Genomic DNA, 19,494 nt, shown 5'->3' with positions numbered 1-19,494 from the left:
TAAATTTTGGTCAGACAGGCTGTCTGCTCTCAAACCCTGTCTCCTGATAAGATGTTATCAATGACAATGCGTGCTAACTTCATTAGCAATTTTAATTTCGCCCCATCCTGTGGTCCTGTGATCTCGCCCTGCCTCCACTTGCTTTGTGATATTTTATTACCTTGTGAAGTATTTGATCTCTGTGACCCGCACCCTATTCGTGCACTCCCTCCCCTTTTGAAAATTGCTAATAAAAACTTGCTGGTTTTACGGCTAGGGGAACATCAGGGAACCTGCCGACATGCGATGTCTCCCCCCGACACCCAGCTTTAAATTTCTCTCTCTTGTGCTCTTTCCCTTTATTTCTCAAACCAGCCAAGACACCTAGGAAATAGAAAAGAACTCACGATAAATATCAGGGGTGGGGTTCCCCTGATAGACTGTGATTGTATGGAGACCTTGAATAGATGACCCTCTGCTTAGAGGACACTTCAATGAGTGTTTGGGTATAGGAACCTGGGTCAAGAGCCTGGTTTAGGTTGAAGAGGGGAGATGAACTGCTCTGTTTAAGAAAGTAATAGGAAGATAAAGATAAATCGAGTCCAAGCACAGACTTAACAAGGAGTACTGAGCTGCTATAATCCTAGTTCAGGAGAGCTGAGGCCATCCATGCCTACTAGGGAGTCCTCCATATTCCTCCAACTCCACATTCCCAAAAGCTACAATCCTGTTGGTCCTGTCTCCCCATACATATGATTTCTCTCTCTCTCTCTCTCTCTCTCTCTCTCTCTTTCTCTCTCTCTCGCCTCTCTTTCTTTCTTTCTACCACCCCCTCCCGGGGCTCCTCATGGAAAGCAAATGTCCCCTCACTTTGGGTAGCAGCCAGAGTATCCAAGCTACTAATCCCCCACTCCCAACCCTAGACACCCACTGCTCCCTACTCCCCTCCATACTCACCACAGACCAGTCTTTTTTTTTTTTTTTTTTTTTTGAGACGGAGTCTCGCTCTGCCGCCCAGGCTGGAGTGCAGTGGCCGGATCTCAGCTCACTGCAAGCTCCGCCTCCCGGGTTCACGCCATTCTCCTGCCTCAGCCTCCCGAGTAGCTGGGACTACAGGCGCCCGCCACCTCGCCCGGCTAGTTTTTTGTATTTTTTTTAGTAGAGACGGGGTTTCACCGTGTTAGCCAGGATGGTCTCGATCTCCTGACCTCGTGATCCGCCCGTCTCGGCCTCCCAAAGTGCTGGGATTACAGGCTTGAGCCACCGCGCCCGGCCAATCACAGACCAGTCTTCTGTGAATTTCTAGGTTTCTGGAATGCAGGGCCAGGACTGGAAGAGAAGATGAAGATGAGGATGGAGAAAGCTTATAAACACGCAAGCCAGCAATCATCCCTCTTCTTTCTACACCAATTATGGGTCTGTGCTTTCCTGTTTACAAATCTCATCAGCCTGGCTCTGTATCCCAAATTTGATGCCTTAATGTGCTATTGTGTGAGGCAAATAACTCTATTGCCCAAGCCTAAGACTCTCCCTATTACTTGGGCCTAACCAGTGAGGAAAAATGGAAAAAGGCCACTGTGGGCTAGTAAGATTGCCCTCTCAATTTTCAACTGAACCAGGTTCAGAAGGACAGCAACTACAGAAAATGAGGAACACTTGGAGCTAAATGTACAATATAAATTTAAGATTAATATAATATGATATTTCCTTGTATTTATAATAGCAGTAGTTGAGGTAAAAAAGGCATATGAAGAATGTTGCTTCATTTTTAAAAATGGTAGCTTAGTAGAGGGTTTTGGGAGTGGGGAAACTATTTTCCCAACAGGGCCTTGCATTGCTTAGACTTACTACAGAGTCTGCTGGGAAATGGAGTCCATTTGTCTAATAACGGTATGCCTGCCCTATCTGCATTCCTCAAGTCATTATGATGTATCAGGTACTACTTTCTTTTTCCAGATGCTAATCCCAATAAAGCTATTTCTTCTGGGGAAAAAAATAAATGAATAACTGGGAGTTTGTGGTTTGTGACTTGGGAGCCATAAAATGTAATAGAAGTCTCAGAAGGAAGAAAGAAGGCAACAGGGCAGGCCTACTTGGGATTACGGCTAATTTTAGAATCGTGGCATTAGTTATAATGCCTCTTATTCAATTTTAAGTGATTGCCTATAAGCTGTACCCACTATCCACAGACAGTCCTTAAGTAAAAGTCTCCAGTGCACATAAAATGTGTTAGTGCTAACTAGGAGTAGATTTAAGGAATTGGGGAGGCCTTCAGTTTGAAGCAAAGATGTGTGGAAAATTAATGGTGGTTAAAGTAGAAAAGTCACAGGCAAAAATCCAAAATTCAGGAAAGCAAAATACTAAATTAAAAGCTACGTAGGAGAAACACCAGTTTCCAGGTAAACTTTAATATGAAGTTACTGGTTGTTATAGACTGAATGTCCTTCTAAAATTCATTTGTTGAAATCCTAACCCCTAATGTGATGGTATTAGGAAATGTGACCTTTGGGAAAAATCAGCATTCACATTTCTGTGTTGTCTTTCTTCTGATCTTTTACAGTTTGATTCAATTCAGATGCAAAAAAGGGCCATATATTATAACTGTTGATATCTAGCTTGAGTATCTTTTAACCTAAAGGTTCCCCTTTCCTCTCTCTCTCTCTCTCTCTCTCTCTCTCGCATCTTTTCTTTATAATTTAGTTGATCAGTAAACTGGATTGCTTTTCCTAAAGGGTTTTCCACTGTCTGAATTTTGCTAATTAGATCCCATGGTTTCACTTGATGAATTCCTCTGTTCCTCTAAATTGCTAGAGCTAAGGACTTGATATAGATTCAAGTTTGTTTGTTTTCTTGTTTCTGTTCTTTTTTTCTTTTTTTTGGCAAAACCACTTCACTGGTAGAGTTGTGTACTTTCATCAGGAGATCCATAATGCTCAAGTGTCTTTGTGTTGTTAGCAGTATTGATGATCATTGCCTAGATCCAACAATTCATTTGTGATTACCGAATATTAATGTTCTAATTATATCATTTCTTCTTCACTTAGCATTTTCTGTATAACAATATAAAGAACTTTCCCTTATCATTAATTTGCTTACTCTGAGGTATAGCTCTTGTAGAAAGGAAAGATAATTCCTGGATAATTTCCTTATAGTAACCAGTTTTCAGAATAATAAATTAGTTTCCTAATTTTCTATCAGTTACTACTGAGTTTCTTCTTTACTGTTATTTTTTAGTCACCTCATGAATTTATGAATTCAAATATATTTGATATGATATGAATCCATTAAACTGTATCTGTATCAGTGGCCAAATCATTCCATTTTTGGATAGTGGTAGCCTTTTCAATTTGGAATCTGAGTCTTTGACAAAATCTTAGTAGTCTTTCATTAATTATCTCCTTGATTTTTAGTATAATATGATATTTAAGGCTTGCTTGTTCATTCCCTGTTTCAGAACAGGAATAAGCCTTTTTTGTTAAGAACAGTCCTTTTCAGGGAAATATTTAGAGACCATAGTGTGGATACTAGGGGTGCTCATTGTTTCTGGGTTGGCCATTACTTCTAGCAGCACATCAAAATATTAATCTACCACAATCAAGTAGGCTTCATCCCCAGGATATAAGGTTGGTTGAACATATGCAAAACAATAAATGAGATTCACCACATGAATGGAACTAAAGACAAAATCCACTTGGTTATCTCAATAGATGCAGAAAAGGCTTTTCATAAAATTCAATACCACTTCATGTTAAAAACTCTATATAAACTAGATATTAAAGAAACATATCTCAAACTAATAAGAGCTATCTATGACAGATCCACAACCAACATCACACTGAATGGGCAAAAGCTGGAAGCATTCACCTTGAAAACCAGCGTAAGACAAGGAAGGCCTTTTTCATCACTCCTGTTCAACATAGTATTGAAAGTCTTAGCCAGAGCAAGAGAAAGAAATAAAGGGCATCCAAATAGGAAGAGAAGAAGTCAAACTATGCCTGTTTGCATGATATGATTCTACATCTAGAAAACCTGATAGGCTCAGCCCAAAAGCTTCTTTAGCTGGTGAACAACTTCAGCAAAATTTCATGATAGAAAATCAATGTGCAAAAATCACTAGCATTCCTGTATACCATCCACAGTCAAGCTGAGAGCCAAATCAGGATGGAAATCCCATTCACAACTGTCAAAAAAGAATAAAATACCTAGGAATACAGCTAACCAGAGAAGTGAAAGATCTCTACAGCGAGAATTGTAAAACACTGCTCAAAGCAATCAGAGAAGACACAAACAAATGGAAAAACATTTCATGCTCATAGATAGGAAGAATCAATTTCATTAAAATGGCCACCCTGCCCAAAGTAATGTATAGATTCAATGCTATTCCTATCAAACTGCTAACATAATTATTAATAGAATAATGAAAAACTATTTTAAAATTCATATGAAACCAAAAAAGAGCCCAAATAGTCAAGGTAAACCTAAGCAAAGGAACAAAAGCTGGAGGCATCACATTACCCAACTTCAAACTATACTGCAAGGCTACAGTAACCAAAACAGCATGGCACTGGTACAAAAACAGGTACATAGACCAATGGAACAAAATAGAGAACCCAGAAATAAAGCTGCACACCTATGACCATCTGATCTTCAACAAAGCTGACAAAACAAGCAATAAGGGAAAGACTCCCTACTCAATAAATGCTGCTGGGGTAACTAGCTAGTCATATGCAGAAGATCAAAGCTGGACTCCTTCCTTACACCATATATAAAAATCAACTCAAGATGGACTAAAAACTTAAATGTAAAACCCAAAACTATAAAAACCCTGGAAGACAACCTAGGCAATACCATCCTGGACATAGGAACCAGCAAATATTTCATGACGAAGACACCAAAGGCAATTGCAACAGAAGCAAAAATTGACAAGTGGGATCTAATTAAGCTTAAGAGCTTCTGCACAGCAAAAGGAACTATCAACACAGTAACCAGACAACCTACAGAATTGGAGAAAATATTTGCAAACTATGTATCTGACAAAGGTCTAATATCCAGCATCCATAAGGGACTTAAACAAATTTACAAGAGAAAAACAAACAACCCTTTTAAAAAAGTAAGCAAAGGGTATGAATGGACACTTTCCAAAAGAAGACATACATGTGGCCAATAACCATATGAAAAAAAGTTCAGTATCCCTGATCATTAGAGAAATGCAAGTTAAAACCACAATGCAATATTATCTCACCCCAGTCTGAATGGCCATTACGAAAAAGTTAAGAAAATAACAGATGCTGGCAAGGTTGCAAAGAAAAGGGAACACTTACACACTGTTGGTAGGAGTGTAAATTAGTTCATTGTGGAAAGCAGTATGGTGATTCCTCAAAGAGCTAAAAGCAGAACTACCATTCAACCCAGCAATATATCCATTACTGGGCATAAACCCAGAGGAAATATAAATCATTCTATCATAAAGACACATGCATGCAAATGTTCACTGCAGCACAATTCACAACAGCAAAGACATGGAATCAACCTAAATGCCCATCAGTGACAGATTGGATAAAGAAAATGTGGTACATAAACACCATGGAACACTATGCAGTCATCAAAAAGAACAAGATCATGTATTTTGTGGGAATATAGGTGGAGCTGGAGGCTATTATCCTTAGCAAACTAACACAGAAGCAGAAAACCAATACCACATGTTTTTACTTATCAGTGGGAGCTAAGTGATGAGAAATCATGAACACAAAGAAGGGAACAACAGACACTGGAGTCTACTTGAGGGTGGAGGTTGGAAGGAAGGAGAGGTACACAAAAAGTAACTATTGGGTACTGGGCTTAATACCTTTTTACAGAAACAGTTTGTACAACAAACCCCCATGCCATGAGTTTACCCATGTAAGAAACCTTCACATGTACCCCCAAACCTAAAATAAAAGTTTAAAAAATAAAAAGAAAACTGCATATACCATGATTTTCTATACCCATCCTCAAAAAATTAAAAATAGGATTACCATATGCTCCAGCAAGTCCACTTATGTGTATATACCCAAAATAAATGAAAACAGGGTCTTGAAGAGATATTTGTAACCCATCTTCATAATAGTATTGTTCACAATAGGTAATACATGGAAGCAACTCAAGCGTTCATCAATAGATGAATGGATAAACAAAATGTGGTATGTACATACAATGAAATATTACTCAGCCTTATAAAGGAAGAAAATTCTGCAATGTGCTACAACATGGGCGAATGTTGAGGAGATTATGCTAAGTGAAAGGAGCCAGTCACAAAAAAGACAAATACTGTGTGATTCCACTTATGGGAAGTACTCAGAGTAATCAAAATAATAAAGACAGAAAATAGAATGGTGGTTGCCAGGGGCAGTGAGGGAAGAGGAACGGGGAGTTACGGTTTAACAGGCACAGAGTTTCAATTTTACAAGATGAAAGGAATTATGGACATGGATGGTTGTGATGGTTACTCAGTATTATGCCACTGAGCAGCCTGGAATTGACTAAGTTTCACATGAGATTAACTTGGACTTTGCTCTGAGTTACAATCTGAGATGATCCAGGAATACCTTTACACTATCAATGGTAAGGTTTTTTTTTATGTGTATCTTACCATAATAAAGAAATAGAAAAAACTTATACCACCTCTCTCACATACTGACATTACCTGCCTGGCCCTGGAAAGTTGGGAACCCCTGACTCAGACCCTAAATTCTAAGAGAATCCTAACCCAAAGATTTAGAGATTCTCTGTATTCTGTGGCATTTTGAAACACTTTCCGCCACAAATCCTTTTGCTAGTTTGCAGTTCAGTCAAACTCAGTAAGCATTTTTTCACCCATTCTGTCTCTATCTTTAAATCTTGAATCCAAAAGATTTGTATTAATATCTATTGACAAAAATACCTTCATATAGCTCAGTGAAATATTTCACTTTATCCTGTTTTCTAAACAAAAACACTTATAGATTCTTAAAAATCATTGGTTTGATTTGACCTAGTGAGAAAAGTGAAGCCAAAGTAGCATATCTAATTTAGACAAAGTAATTGCAGTGGCATGAGTAACTTTATGTTAGTCCTCCTTGATTAACTTTAAGATGAATCCCAACATTAGTTCATGGAAATTATTCTATTATCATAATAGAATATTTCTGCTGAGGAAACCTTGCCTCTGAGGAGCAAATGATTGGCCTCTTTCAAACTGCTTTAGAGGACTACAGTTTGGAACAGTAAAATCTGGGGGTAGTGGAATGAACTATACCTAGAATTAGTTTACAAGAGTTTGAAGACTGACTCTGTCAGTACTTTGCCTTGTGCAAGTCATCCTACCTTTCTGAGCCTCAGTTTCTCAGATTTCTCTATGAAATAGAGAAATAGAATAGGAATAATTTTATCCACTTTACAGGGATGTTGGAGGTTTAAACAAGATCATGAATGGAGAGAGAGAGACTGGCAGATAAATGTTTACTTATTGCTTCCTCCTTGTTATTTAAAGGTGGAGTGAAATCGTATCTTAGCAAAAAAAAAAAAAAAAAAAAAAAAACATGGTATGTTCTTCCAAAATTCACAGAAGTACTTCAGAAAAAAAATCTTAGTAGACATTTTCCAGTCAGAACCATCATAAAGTGAGGAGACAATGACTCTGAAGAGATACTGCACTGTTGATTCAGAGGAAAAGGTAAGTTGACATTTGGAAGAACATAAACATGTGGAATTGAAGACAACATATTTCTTACAAATTTCTAGACTTCTCAATGGTTCTTGCTCCTGAACTGGATAATTTATAGAAAACTATAAGCTGTGTCCAAAATGGATATATTATACCCACAGTATTTGCCCTAACCAATGTATTAGAACTGATAAGATTGTTTTATCTATAGATTTATGTGATGGTCCCTGGCAAATAGCCATGGAGGAGGTATCTCTATAGCAACATTTATAACACCAATTGGGATGTTGGATTTTAATGAGTTCAATTTGAACCAAGAGCTGTTTATGTCTTTACAAAGGTTGGTCAATGAAATATGCAAAGGGCTGAGCACTTTTACCATGGCCTGTGCTCATAAAATTGCTCTATTCATCGATAGTGTAAAGGTATTCCTGGGTCATCTCAGATTGCAACTCAGAGCAGAGTCCAAGTTAATCTTATTTGAACATAGTCAATACCAGGCTGACGTCCAGGACCCAAAGGTGGCAAAAAGATAGCATGCAAGAGTCTCATCTTGTTATTTTTTGGCCAAATTACACCTGGAATATTGTGTGTTCAAATTATGTTTCCCACACTTACAAAGGGACTTTAGCAAATTGTAACACGTTCCAAGAAAAGCAAAATTTCTGGAAACCATTATGGATGAGGTCTTGTTCAAAGACTGAATAAAAAATGAAGATTTATTGAGAGCCAAAGCCTGTTCTTAAATGCTCCACAGTCTGCCAAAGCATTGGGATTATTTTCTGTGGTCCCTGAGGACAGAATGAATGGGTAGAGGTTACACATGGGCAAATCTCAAATCGCAACCAAAATAGTGGTATTTTGCTTATGTATGACTGAATATACATTATGGACTATCCAAAGAGATGGTGCATTCTCTGGCACTAAAAGTAAGCATGCAGAATCTAGAAAACCACTTTCCAGCAGTGCTGTAGAGGAGCTTTACACACCAGCAGCAGAGTTGCTTGGAGGACCCCTAAAGTCACTGTTATTGTCTGAATATTTGTGTCCTCCTAAAACTCATATGTTAAAATCCTAACCCCCAAAATCATAGTATTAAGAAATGGGTCTAATGGGAGGTAGTTAGGTCATGTGGATGAAGTCCTCATGAGTGGGATTCGTGCTCTTATTAAAGAGGCTCTAGAAAGTTGCCTTGCTCCTTCCACCATGTAAGGTTACAGCAAAAAGTTGCCATCTATAAGCTAGGAAATGGGCCCTCATGAGACATCAAATCTGCTGGCCCCTTGATCTTGGACATCCCAGACTCTGGAACCATGAGAAATAAACTTATTTTGTTTATAGACTACTCAGTGTATGCTATTTTGTTATAGCAGCCTGAACAGACTAAGACTGTCACCCAGCCCTGACATTCTGCACCTTCCCAAAAATTGTAGTTCATGAGAAGCAGTGTGGCATAGTGGTGCCCTTGACCTCATGACTTGGGCAAGATATACACCCAGGTTGTAATTCTAACTCTGCCAGCTTGGTCAAATGTTTTAACATCTCTAAAGTTCAGTTTCCATTATAAAATAAGAATCATAATAGGAACAACCTCCTACTGCGTTCCAAGAGTTCAGCCAAGTCATCTTGAGCTCAGCATCCCCAGGAAAGACAAAACAGGTCTTCCTCACCAGTTTGACGACACTGGGCTTTTTATAGGTGTATCTAATGATGGATTAGATGCTGTGTTCTGTTTCCTTTTGACTTGTTTCTATAAGAAGATGAGAACTTTAAGCAGGCTGTGAATTCTTTCAATACAAAGCAATCTCCAAGGGGAAACATTGGCAGTGGATTTGGTGTCTGTATATTTTGAGTCAGGAGCTTATCCTATGGACAGATCATCAGCAGAGCTCCTAATGCCCTGCCACATGGGGTGTGAGGATATCAGTCTTCCAGTTAAGCACTCAGACTGCTGGGGATGAAAACAGCTGGCAGACGAGCTTTCTTGACTATAAAAAGGGAACTGGCCTAAAGTCGTTCTCAGACTTAGCCTCAGGAATGGTGCACCCTAACCTTGGCCTAAGATGGCAGAAAAAGAGAGGGGTTGCCTGGGGGCATCTAGTGAGGGTCGCAGGGATTGTAGAGTAGGTAAAAAGGAATTATTCCACAGTTAAACAAGGAGAGGTGAGATGAGAGGTGGATTTCCAGCCACACTGCCAAGCCAACCTCACTGAGCTGACCTCAGTCATGTTCAGGCTCAGCTTTCTTCCTTGTCCAAGAATGAGAAACCCAGAGCCTGTTCTTCCCATCAACTTCCTGCTGGTGCATAAAGAAAGCTCACATCTCCTGGCTGAGAAAAAGCAGCCCCACAAGGCTTGTGAATAAATGAATATGCACTCCAACCTACTGATGCATCTGTGAACTTTGATTTCACTTCTCAGGAGCACAATTTTATTACAACCAAGTGCTCCATTCTGCAAAGAAAAAAAAATGCCACAGAGGGAAACAATGAAATTATACCTGCTTTGTTTGGACTTCAATGGCATCACAAACCACAGAAACTTTCCATGATATCACCTTCCCTTAATGGGAATATTTACTGCTTCGGTCCCTTGAGTAATATCTTCTTTCTTTCACACTCTGTTCAATTTCAGGTTTCAATTTCAGTAATTTTATTGACATGACAACGTACACAAATGCTGCTGGAGTTAATCCAGCAATGCTCCATGGCTGGGGCCCATTTTATATCATCACTGTCTTTTCTATTATTCTCCATCTCTCATTTGGTGATAGGCTGTCACAGAACAGGAGAATTCTCTGCTTGTCCTTATTTTCCCTGAAAGTTATAGAGAATTTTTCCTTCCATCTTAGAAGCCGCCAGTCTATTGCACTTTTGGGCAATTTGAGGAAAAAAAACATTATCCATTTTCTTCATATTTTACACACAGGAGGCTCCTCTTCCATTTCCCCAACTCCCCTGATTTAAAAGTCTGTTTAGTGTAAGTTTCAAATCATCTCTGGTTGTTGTTGCTTTTTTACATTTCTATTTTGAAGTTGGAATTATGTATCTTAAACCTGTTAAAGGTTTGGGACATGTATTCATTTATTGGGCTGTGGCAAGAAATTGCCACAAACTTGGTGGCTTTAAACAACAGAAATGTATTGCCTTCCAGTTCTGGAGGCAGAAGTTCAAAATCAAGGTGTTGGCCAGGCTATCTCTAAATCCTCTAGGGGAGAATCTTTCCTTATCTCTTCCTAACTTATAACCTTGATGTTCCTTGACTCGTAAGTGCATCACTCCAATCGCGGATCCCATAGTCATATGATGTTCTCTCTGTTCTGCCTGCATCTGCATCCACATCTCCCCCTTCTTACACAGACAACAGTCATGGGATTAGGGCTGACCCTAATCAAGCTTGACCTCATTTTAACTTGATTATATTTGCAAACATCCTATCTCCAAACAAGGTCACATTCACAGACACTGGGGTTAGGACTTGAATATCTCTTCTGGGGGACAAAATTCAACCCATGACAGGACATTTTAAGGAAATACAATAATCTGTTAATATGACTCTCAGGAACCCCATTCTGGAACAATCGAGCAGCACAGTCACATTCAGTGGCTTACAGCCCGAATTTTGGAACATTTCTACAAGAGATGTTTAAGTCTCTAAACCAACCAATAACTAAGTATTCGACACTCCCTATGCCCCCCAAAAGTTCTCATACTTACCTATCTGTATTGTTTGCTGGAAATCAAATACACAGAGGCTGAGACCATGAAGTACTAATAGCTAAGTTACTCACCTCACCCCATCACCTATTGCATACAAATGCAGGTACCAGGAAGATAACAAAATAATTGGAATCCAAACAGAAATCCCATACCACAGCATTCCCTAGAATGTGCTGTGCATACACACACATACACTTTACATATTCTTTTCATTAGCACTACTGGTTTTGAGATGTTTCCTCTGTCTGGAATAATCACTCATCTTTGTGAAGTAGTTCTGATGACTCAGAAAGAGCTCTTGCTTCCTCACTGTGAAGGTCAAGGGGAAGACATAGCTAATGAGCACATGGATGTTAAGGTGCACTGGAGAATGTCCCCCTCCCTATTAGCTGGCCTGACCATACTGGGCCATTTCACTGTAACCTCAGTCACAGCAGCAAATGTCCCCTGACCCTCACCTTCCAAATCCAGCTGGCCTCAAAGTCTGCCAAAAAATTTTCACCTCTCACCCCTGTGCTCTTCTCCCCAGTTCCTCTGTTTCTGCCCTGCCTAGATCTTGGTCATTTCTCAACTGGACTGTTGGAGCACTCTTCCAACTGGTGACTCTGTCACAGGGCTTGCCCCTTCCAATCCTGCTTCCACGTTGCCGTAAGAGAGATCTTCTTAAACTATGTGCTTCCCAATGCTCAGAACGTGCTGTGGCTCCTCAACCCCTAAAGCAGAGGTTCTAACAACTGTGTGCATCAGAATCACTCGGAGATCTTGTTAAAATTAAGATTTCCAACTATATCCCCAGAGTCTCTCCTTCAGCTGCTGGAGGAGGGGTGGAGAATCTACACTTCTAACAAGTTCTCAGGTGATGCTGATGCTGCTGATCCAGGAACCACATTTTGAAAACCACTGGCCAAGAGAATAAAGGCTGTGCTTCTAGGTGTATAAGACAATCTGTGACTTGGTCCTGCCTATTTCTCCAGCTTCATTTCCTTTCACCCTTCCCACTGATATTTTAAACCCCACCAAAACTATCTACCTGTGTTTCTCAACGGACATCATGCTGTTGCCTGTGGTTGTCATATCCCATTCTTCCTGCTAGTTGATTTTATCCACTTTACAGGGTTGTTGGAGGTTTAAACAAGATCATGAATGGAGAGAGAGAGATTGGCAGATAAATGTTTACTTATTGCTTCCTCCTTGTTATTTGAAGGTGGAGTGAAACCGTATCTTAGCAAAAAAAGCAAATTAGCTTTCCCACTTTATCTGTCTTCAAAATCTTGCTCAAGCATCCTTGCCTCAAAGATGTCTTCATTTGTCCCCTATTAGGTACCTTATACACAGTTCTATTATTTTTCTATTTGTATACTCCCTCAGTCCTTCCCTAGCTAAACTATGGAATCCTTAAGGGTTAGAATGATACCTTTGACTTGCTTCCCAGAATTCTCAAGAGATGCTCAACCAGCACTTATATTTCTGCACTTAACCAGGAAAATTGGTCAAAGAAGTCTGCACAGTGAGGTATCTACTCTGCTCTTTTGTGAGCCTTATAAATCCTCAGTTTCATCTGTATATAGGATATCTCTTAAAATTGTGTTTGTGATCATCCAAACTTGGTGGATGAGGAAATGTACAGCAAGGTCTGTCTGTGTATAGGACTTTTCCTTCATAATACTTTCATCGATGAAGAATAAAAGGAAATACACAAATATGTCTGAAAATACTTTAGCTATAAGCAAACATAAACTGGAAAAAAACAGGCTCTGCCACAGAATGAAAAGTACAAGGACAGTGGAAAACGATATATGCTGGTTTAATATCAACTGGGGTGAAAGAACTGCCATAGGGAGGAGATTTCTAGATCACAGAAGTCCATTATGGTCTGCGCACATCTCAAGGAAAATCAGCCAGGGTCATCACTGCAGAAGGTCATCACTGCAGAAGGTCATCACTGCAGAGTACTAAGGACAGCAAACAATCACCTCCACGTAATGATAACGTGAAAGCTGAGCAGAGCCAATATGGAGACCTTAGTGGGGAGTGGCTTGGGTTTTCTGATGTTTACAAATCCAAGCGAGCCTGATTGGGAGCTGCTGGGATACTACACACCTGCCACTTTACATGCTTGTCCTGATGAGCTCAGTGTAGGTAATAATCATGAAAAAGCCATATTACTTTGGCTTCCTGCCAACCAGTCCTCATTGCTAGGGGTGGCAAAACTGAGTGTCCCCTCTCCTAATGCCCAGGGCTATGGGCCTGGGACTGGACCTTCCAGAAAAACTGTTGCCTGGGTAGCTTTCCTTGTCCTTGTCCTAACCTCTGAGACCTGCCAGAAGGAAAGAATAACAGCGAATGGGCAATTACTATTTTCTATCTTTGGAGAAAAGAGCAGCAGAAGTCACACTTAAGTGTAATGTTGAGAATAACATAACTTTGTGCTGATCAGCCCAAACCTGTCAAAGAGAGACTTTGACTTCTAACATTACTGAACTCTGTCTCACCTAAGTGAGATAAAGTAGGTGACTTAGTAATCAATTTAGACCCTCTTATGGGCAGGCACGAGGAAGATTTAAGCTAGCTGAAATAGTGCATCATTTTTTTTGGTAGTGGTCTTGGGGAATATGGGCCGGGAAATGGGGAGAAGATCTAACTGTAAGGAAGCTGAGACTGATTAGGGATGGGGCTGCTGTGGTGAACATTTTCTAGGTTCAAAGACCATGATGATGCAGGTACCCCTGGCATCAGCATCAGCTCCGACTCCAGAGCTAATCTCGTATTCCCCTTTTTAAAGCATGCAGTTAACCTGGCAAATGACCGCAGGTCACTGTGGAGAAGGGTCTGTGAGATACTTACCATACATACATGCAATTATACCACAAGGTTTTTGCTGAGTGGATATGGCCTTCTATTCACAGAGCAGACTCTGGGATTGTGAACTAGAACAGGTGAAGGACTGGCTTTCCACTGTGGCAGCTGAGATGGCCTTTTTTCTTATTTTACAAATGGAGCAACACTCTCATCCGCTGTCCCTCTATCACTGCACACTGCCCTTCCCCACCACTGCCATGATCTGTTTAGTCATTTCTACAAACCCCTGTAAGTCAATGCACCCCGGTTACCACTTGCCTATTATAGCAACCTTGACCCTAAGTGCTGCCACCTGCCTCCATCATCCTATAACCTTATCATCCCATTGGCATTAGGAAACCAGGTTCATGAGAGCATCTCCCATAGTTAACCCCATCCCACAGATGACAGCCACCACCAAGTTTTTTAAAAGATTCTAGTGTTCCCCTCGCCTGTGCCTTCTGTATTGCCTTAAGGAAAGGGTGCACTTAGAACCCCCCAAGGGAACATATCCAACATGGTTCTTGTGTCTTACTTAATAAACCCATTCTAACAGTTCCATCTCCCTGAGCCCCCGACTCTTTCCTTAAATACTGTGCAAAAGAAATTCTGGTTTCTCCACCTTATTATCACAGGCCAGTGGTTTTCAAAATTTAGTGAGCATCCAAATCACCTGGAGGGCTTATTAAAACATAGATTGTAGGAGTCCACTCCAGCGTTTCTGATTCAGTAGAGGAATTGCATGTCCCCAGGTGATGCTAAATCTGCTGGTCTGGGACCACACTTCAAAAATCTCTGTGAACTGTAATCCATTGTCATATATAAGCTTCAAAGGGCCATCCCAACAAACTATTGTGATCATTTCAAATGCAAGTGTCCCTGTCAAACCATTGAATCCTAATTCATGGGCAAGTGCCCCAACAATAAATTTCTATCTCGTCACATTCTTCTATGGTTCAACACCCATAAGATCCATGGACACATGTGTTCTAGCCCCTGCTAGTACGTATGAAGTAAGGACTTTTTTCACACTATAAGCTATTTTGTCCTGTAAAAGAGCTATACTTCTCTACTTAGGATGTGTTGACATCTGGCCTTTGTTAATGGCCTAAATGAATTGGGGTTGGAGGAGTGAGAGAAAATCTTGTGAAAAACAAGCAGAACTTTGTGAAGTGCCTACCTCAGGTGAGGTCATCGCACAATCTGCAGGAAAGAGTCTTCTGTCCTCTAACAAAGGATGGAAATCCTTTGCCATTCCAGAAAGTTCAAAGCAATCTGAGAATTCAAGATCCTCTGGCTCATCTACCAAATTGCCTTCTTCCAAGTCTTAGGATTCCACTATTTTTTCATACAAGACATGACCATGACATGGGAGACTTGTTCAGCTACACATTCTGTTCCCTTTGCAGCCCCAATGCCCTTACAATTAAATGCTGGGCCTGATCTCATCACAGCCTGCCCTGTGGCTACAGAGATGAACATCTCTTTGAAAGCTTCCATAGGAATTTCTGATTTCCACAACATAATTTATCAGTTGGCTGTTCTGAGATTGTCATTTTTAAGGCTCTAATGAGGTTTTTTTAAACCATTACATTATACAATTCCTATAATTATCATTGCCCCCGTACTGTTCAAAAGCCATAGCCACCATATATTATAACACTTCACTTTGTGTCTGCACTTCATCCCAAGGAAACCTAAGTGAAAACTTTAGTTGTTATAATGCCACTGCCCTTCAGAAGTCACCACTATCCCACTTATTACTGGCATAAACATTTTTATTCTCATCCAATGCATGGATAGCATGGCTCCAAAATGCCATCCAGGAGTTGACTCCCTTGAACCACTGCTAGTGCCAGCTCTTAAAGCAGGAAAGAGAGCCTGATGCAAGGGGCTTATGTGCTTTACTTACTTAAGGAGTTCAATCTCAGGTGGTAGGAATCAGGGTCAAAGAGAGTAAAGCTGGAAAAGTAAGGAAGTGAATACAGGAGCATTATATTTGCCACCACTAAGTGAGGCTGATTGCTCGATCCTGCAGGACCATCCCTGAGAAGTAATGTAAGGTCCATCCATTAGGAAGTGATGAGAGAAAATGTATCCCCTGAATCCCATCTCCCACTAAAATGGTTCATCCCATGAAGGAAACCTGCACTTCAAAGTAATACATGTTACTTGAATGGGTGTCTTGCAGCAGCAACAACAATAAAACACTAGAGCATGAGGCAAGAGCCACCAGACGCAAGCATGAGGCAAAACGCCAATGATTTTATAGGAGACAAGTTGTGTCTCTGTAAAACCACTGGAGTTTATGCATATTTGGTCACCAAAGTGCCAGCTGGGACAAGAGGGAAAGAGGTATGGACAGAGATAAATATTTAAGAAATATTCAATATAAATAATGTACTAAGCACAATTCCTGTTCTTTTTCTGTTGGCCAGGGGGTGGGAAGATTGACATTTAACAAATTAATATATTTGCAGTATGTCAGATGGTGGTCAGTAGATGTATATTACAGAGGGTCCATCAACAAATGCTCACTGTTGATTATAGATATGTTTTAAATGCAATCCTTTCGGAAAGTATGATCAAGGGATATTAGCTTTCATGTTGCCATCCAATGTCACTAAAAGGCATAAAGAATTGAGAATCCTGGTCACTGTCTGATAAACTATTTGGTTTTAGGTAAGTCAACTAACTTCCCAGGATACCAATTTCCTCATCTTTAAATATATATGATAACACCTTCTAATGCCTTTAAAAGTTTTTAGTTTTATTGAGGTATAATTAACATATAGTAATTAAACTTCAAACATTTAAAGTGTACAATTTGTTAAGTTTTGATATACATATACACCCATGAAGTTATCATCAAAATCAAGAGAATAAACACAAATGTTACTTCCAAAAGCTTTATCCTCCACTTTGTAACCCTCTCCCACCTTTTCTTGTCCTCCACATCTGCAGGCTTCTTTTGCATTTTCCAGAATTTTATGAGTGGAATCATACTCTGTGTGTGTGTGTGTGTGTGTGTGATTTATTTCACTTGGCATAATTATTTTAGGATTCATCATGTTGTATTGTAAATGGATAATGTTATCAGTAGTCTCTGTTTCATTTTAGATCATTTCTGGATCTTTCATTCGGCAATGTCTAATCTTCTCTTAATTCCATCTAGCGTATTTTTTATCTCGCACACTGTAATTTTCGTCTTTAGCTCAGTTTTGACCTTTTCAGTATTTTCTGTCTTTCCTTAACTTTTTGAACACATGAAATACATTTACAACTCTTTTAATGCCCTTGTCTGTATTAGTTCTGAACTGATTTCAGTTGACAAATTTTTCTCCTCATTCTGGTTTGTATTTTCCTTCTTTGCACGTCTGATAAATTTTTATTGGATGTCAGACATTGTCACTTTACCTTGTTGGGTGCTGGATATTTCTGTATTCCTATAAGTATTCTTGAGATTTGTTTTAGGATGCAGCTAAGTTACTTAGAAACTGTTTGACCCTTTCAGGCGTCATTTTAAAGATTTGGCAAGTGGGACCACAGCTATCTAGAGCTAATTATTCTTATTAAAGGAGATTTCTTCTGAAATCTACCTAACACCTTTCAAATCATTATATTTTCCAGTCTGACTATTGCGAACAGGCATATTCCCAGCCATGTGTGAACACTGGGCACTGTAACCTCTAATCCTTTTGGGTGATTCTTTTACTGGCCTTAGTTGTTAACCTCATACACATGTACTGATCAGTACTCAGCTAAGCAATTGAAAGAGACCCTCTGCAGGTATCTGGATGTCTCTCTATGTGCAGCTTTTTCCTTGTTGGGGCACTGTTCCATACACTCTAATTGTTCTGATCTTCTCAGACTTGCAGCCTCCTTAACTCAGGTTGTCTGCTGGGCTCTACCCAAGTTCCCCTTCCCTGTCCCATGGCCAGAAAGCTGGGTCAATCACTGGATTATCTTGTTTTTTTCTCATTTTTCAGGTATTACTCTCCTCTGTTGAAATATATGAAATAATGGTATTGAAAACCATTATACATGTATTGAAAACCATTATTTCATGTATTTTGTCCATTTTTTTGGTTATTTCAGATAGAAAGATAAATCTGGTTCCATCTGGGTGGAAAGAACAAGTCTTCTATAATCTTTCTAAGGATTTTGCATTAATATACTTACTGATCATGGCTCACTTCCTAGCCCCTGGCAAGCATTCATTAATAGCAATAATTATGGTGGTTGTGACACTAGTAGTAGAGGGTAGTTTTGTGTAGATTTTCTCATTATATGTATTATAATTCAGTTGTCCCACAGCTCAACAGTTTGTAAGTGTGTGTGAAGTTATATTAGCAGCAAAAATCAAAAACAAGAAAACACACTCCTGTCCTGCAAAATCTCTCCAGTGTCTCTGGGTAGTTTCAGGGAATCTCACAAATATACTCACAATGAAGCATTTTCCTTCTATGACTGTTGCTCCTCCAGCACTCATCCCAGTTCTTTACCACTACTCCTCAGGGTACTGCAGACCCTGCATCTTTCACATTACCACTCTGCTGGGCCTATGTTTTCACCTGCACGTCTGCCAAGCGTTGTGCTCTTTGTCACTGACCCAGCAGGTGCTATGGTCTCCTTTTATGCTCTCCTAGAGCCAGAGATGTCTGCTTTGCCGGATATTATCTCCTCTTGCTTTACCAGAAAGTACCAACAATACCTCAGAGTCCTTATGGTGCTGAAGGGCCAAAGTGGTCAGCTTTGGGTTATGGGGTGACCATTCTCCATTCAACACCTGGTTTTAGAGAAGGCAAACTACTTACGCTCCAGTATCTGCCAGACTGTTCAGAACACCAGCTCTTTCAGATTTTACTCTCAGCCTCCCTAATGTCCACAGAATACAAATACTCGTTGTCTCTATCCTGTTCACTGTTGCAATTATACACATAACACAGTGACTGCTACATATTAATGCCTCAGTAAAAGTGTTTTAAATGAATGGATGAGTGAAATGGGAACTGGGCTAGGAGAAAACATAAGGACTCTCAGCCAACAACTAAGGCTTTTGTTCTAGACACATGAACTAGCCTGGCTCCTTCTCCCATTGGGGTGAGTTCACACAGGAGTCTCGTCAGTCTCCATTAAACACAGCAATCTGGCAGAAGAGCCCCTCCAATTTTCCATTCATGCCAAGATATATCTGGAACCTCAACAACACCATTTGAGGCAGTAGGCCAAGAAGTCACTGCTGTCCTATTTCCCATCTTAAATAATGCCCAGCCAT

The sequence above is a fragment of the Theropithecus gelada genome, chromosome 2 (assembly GCF_003255815.1).
Source record: "Theropithecus gelada isolate Dixy chromosome 2, Tgel_1.0, whole genome shotgun sequence".
NCBI lineage: Eukaryota > Metazoa > Chordata > Mammalia > Primates > Cercopithecidae > Theropithecus > Theropithecus gelada.
Note: the sequence above shows the minus strand (reverse complement) of the source record.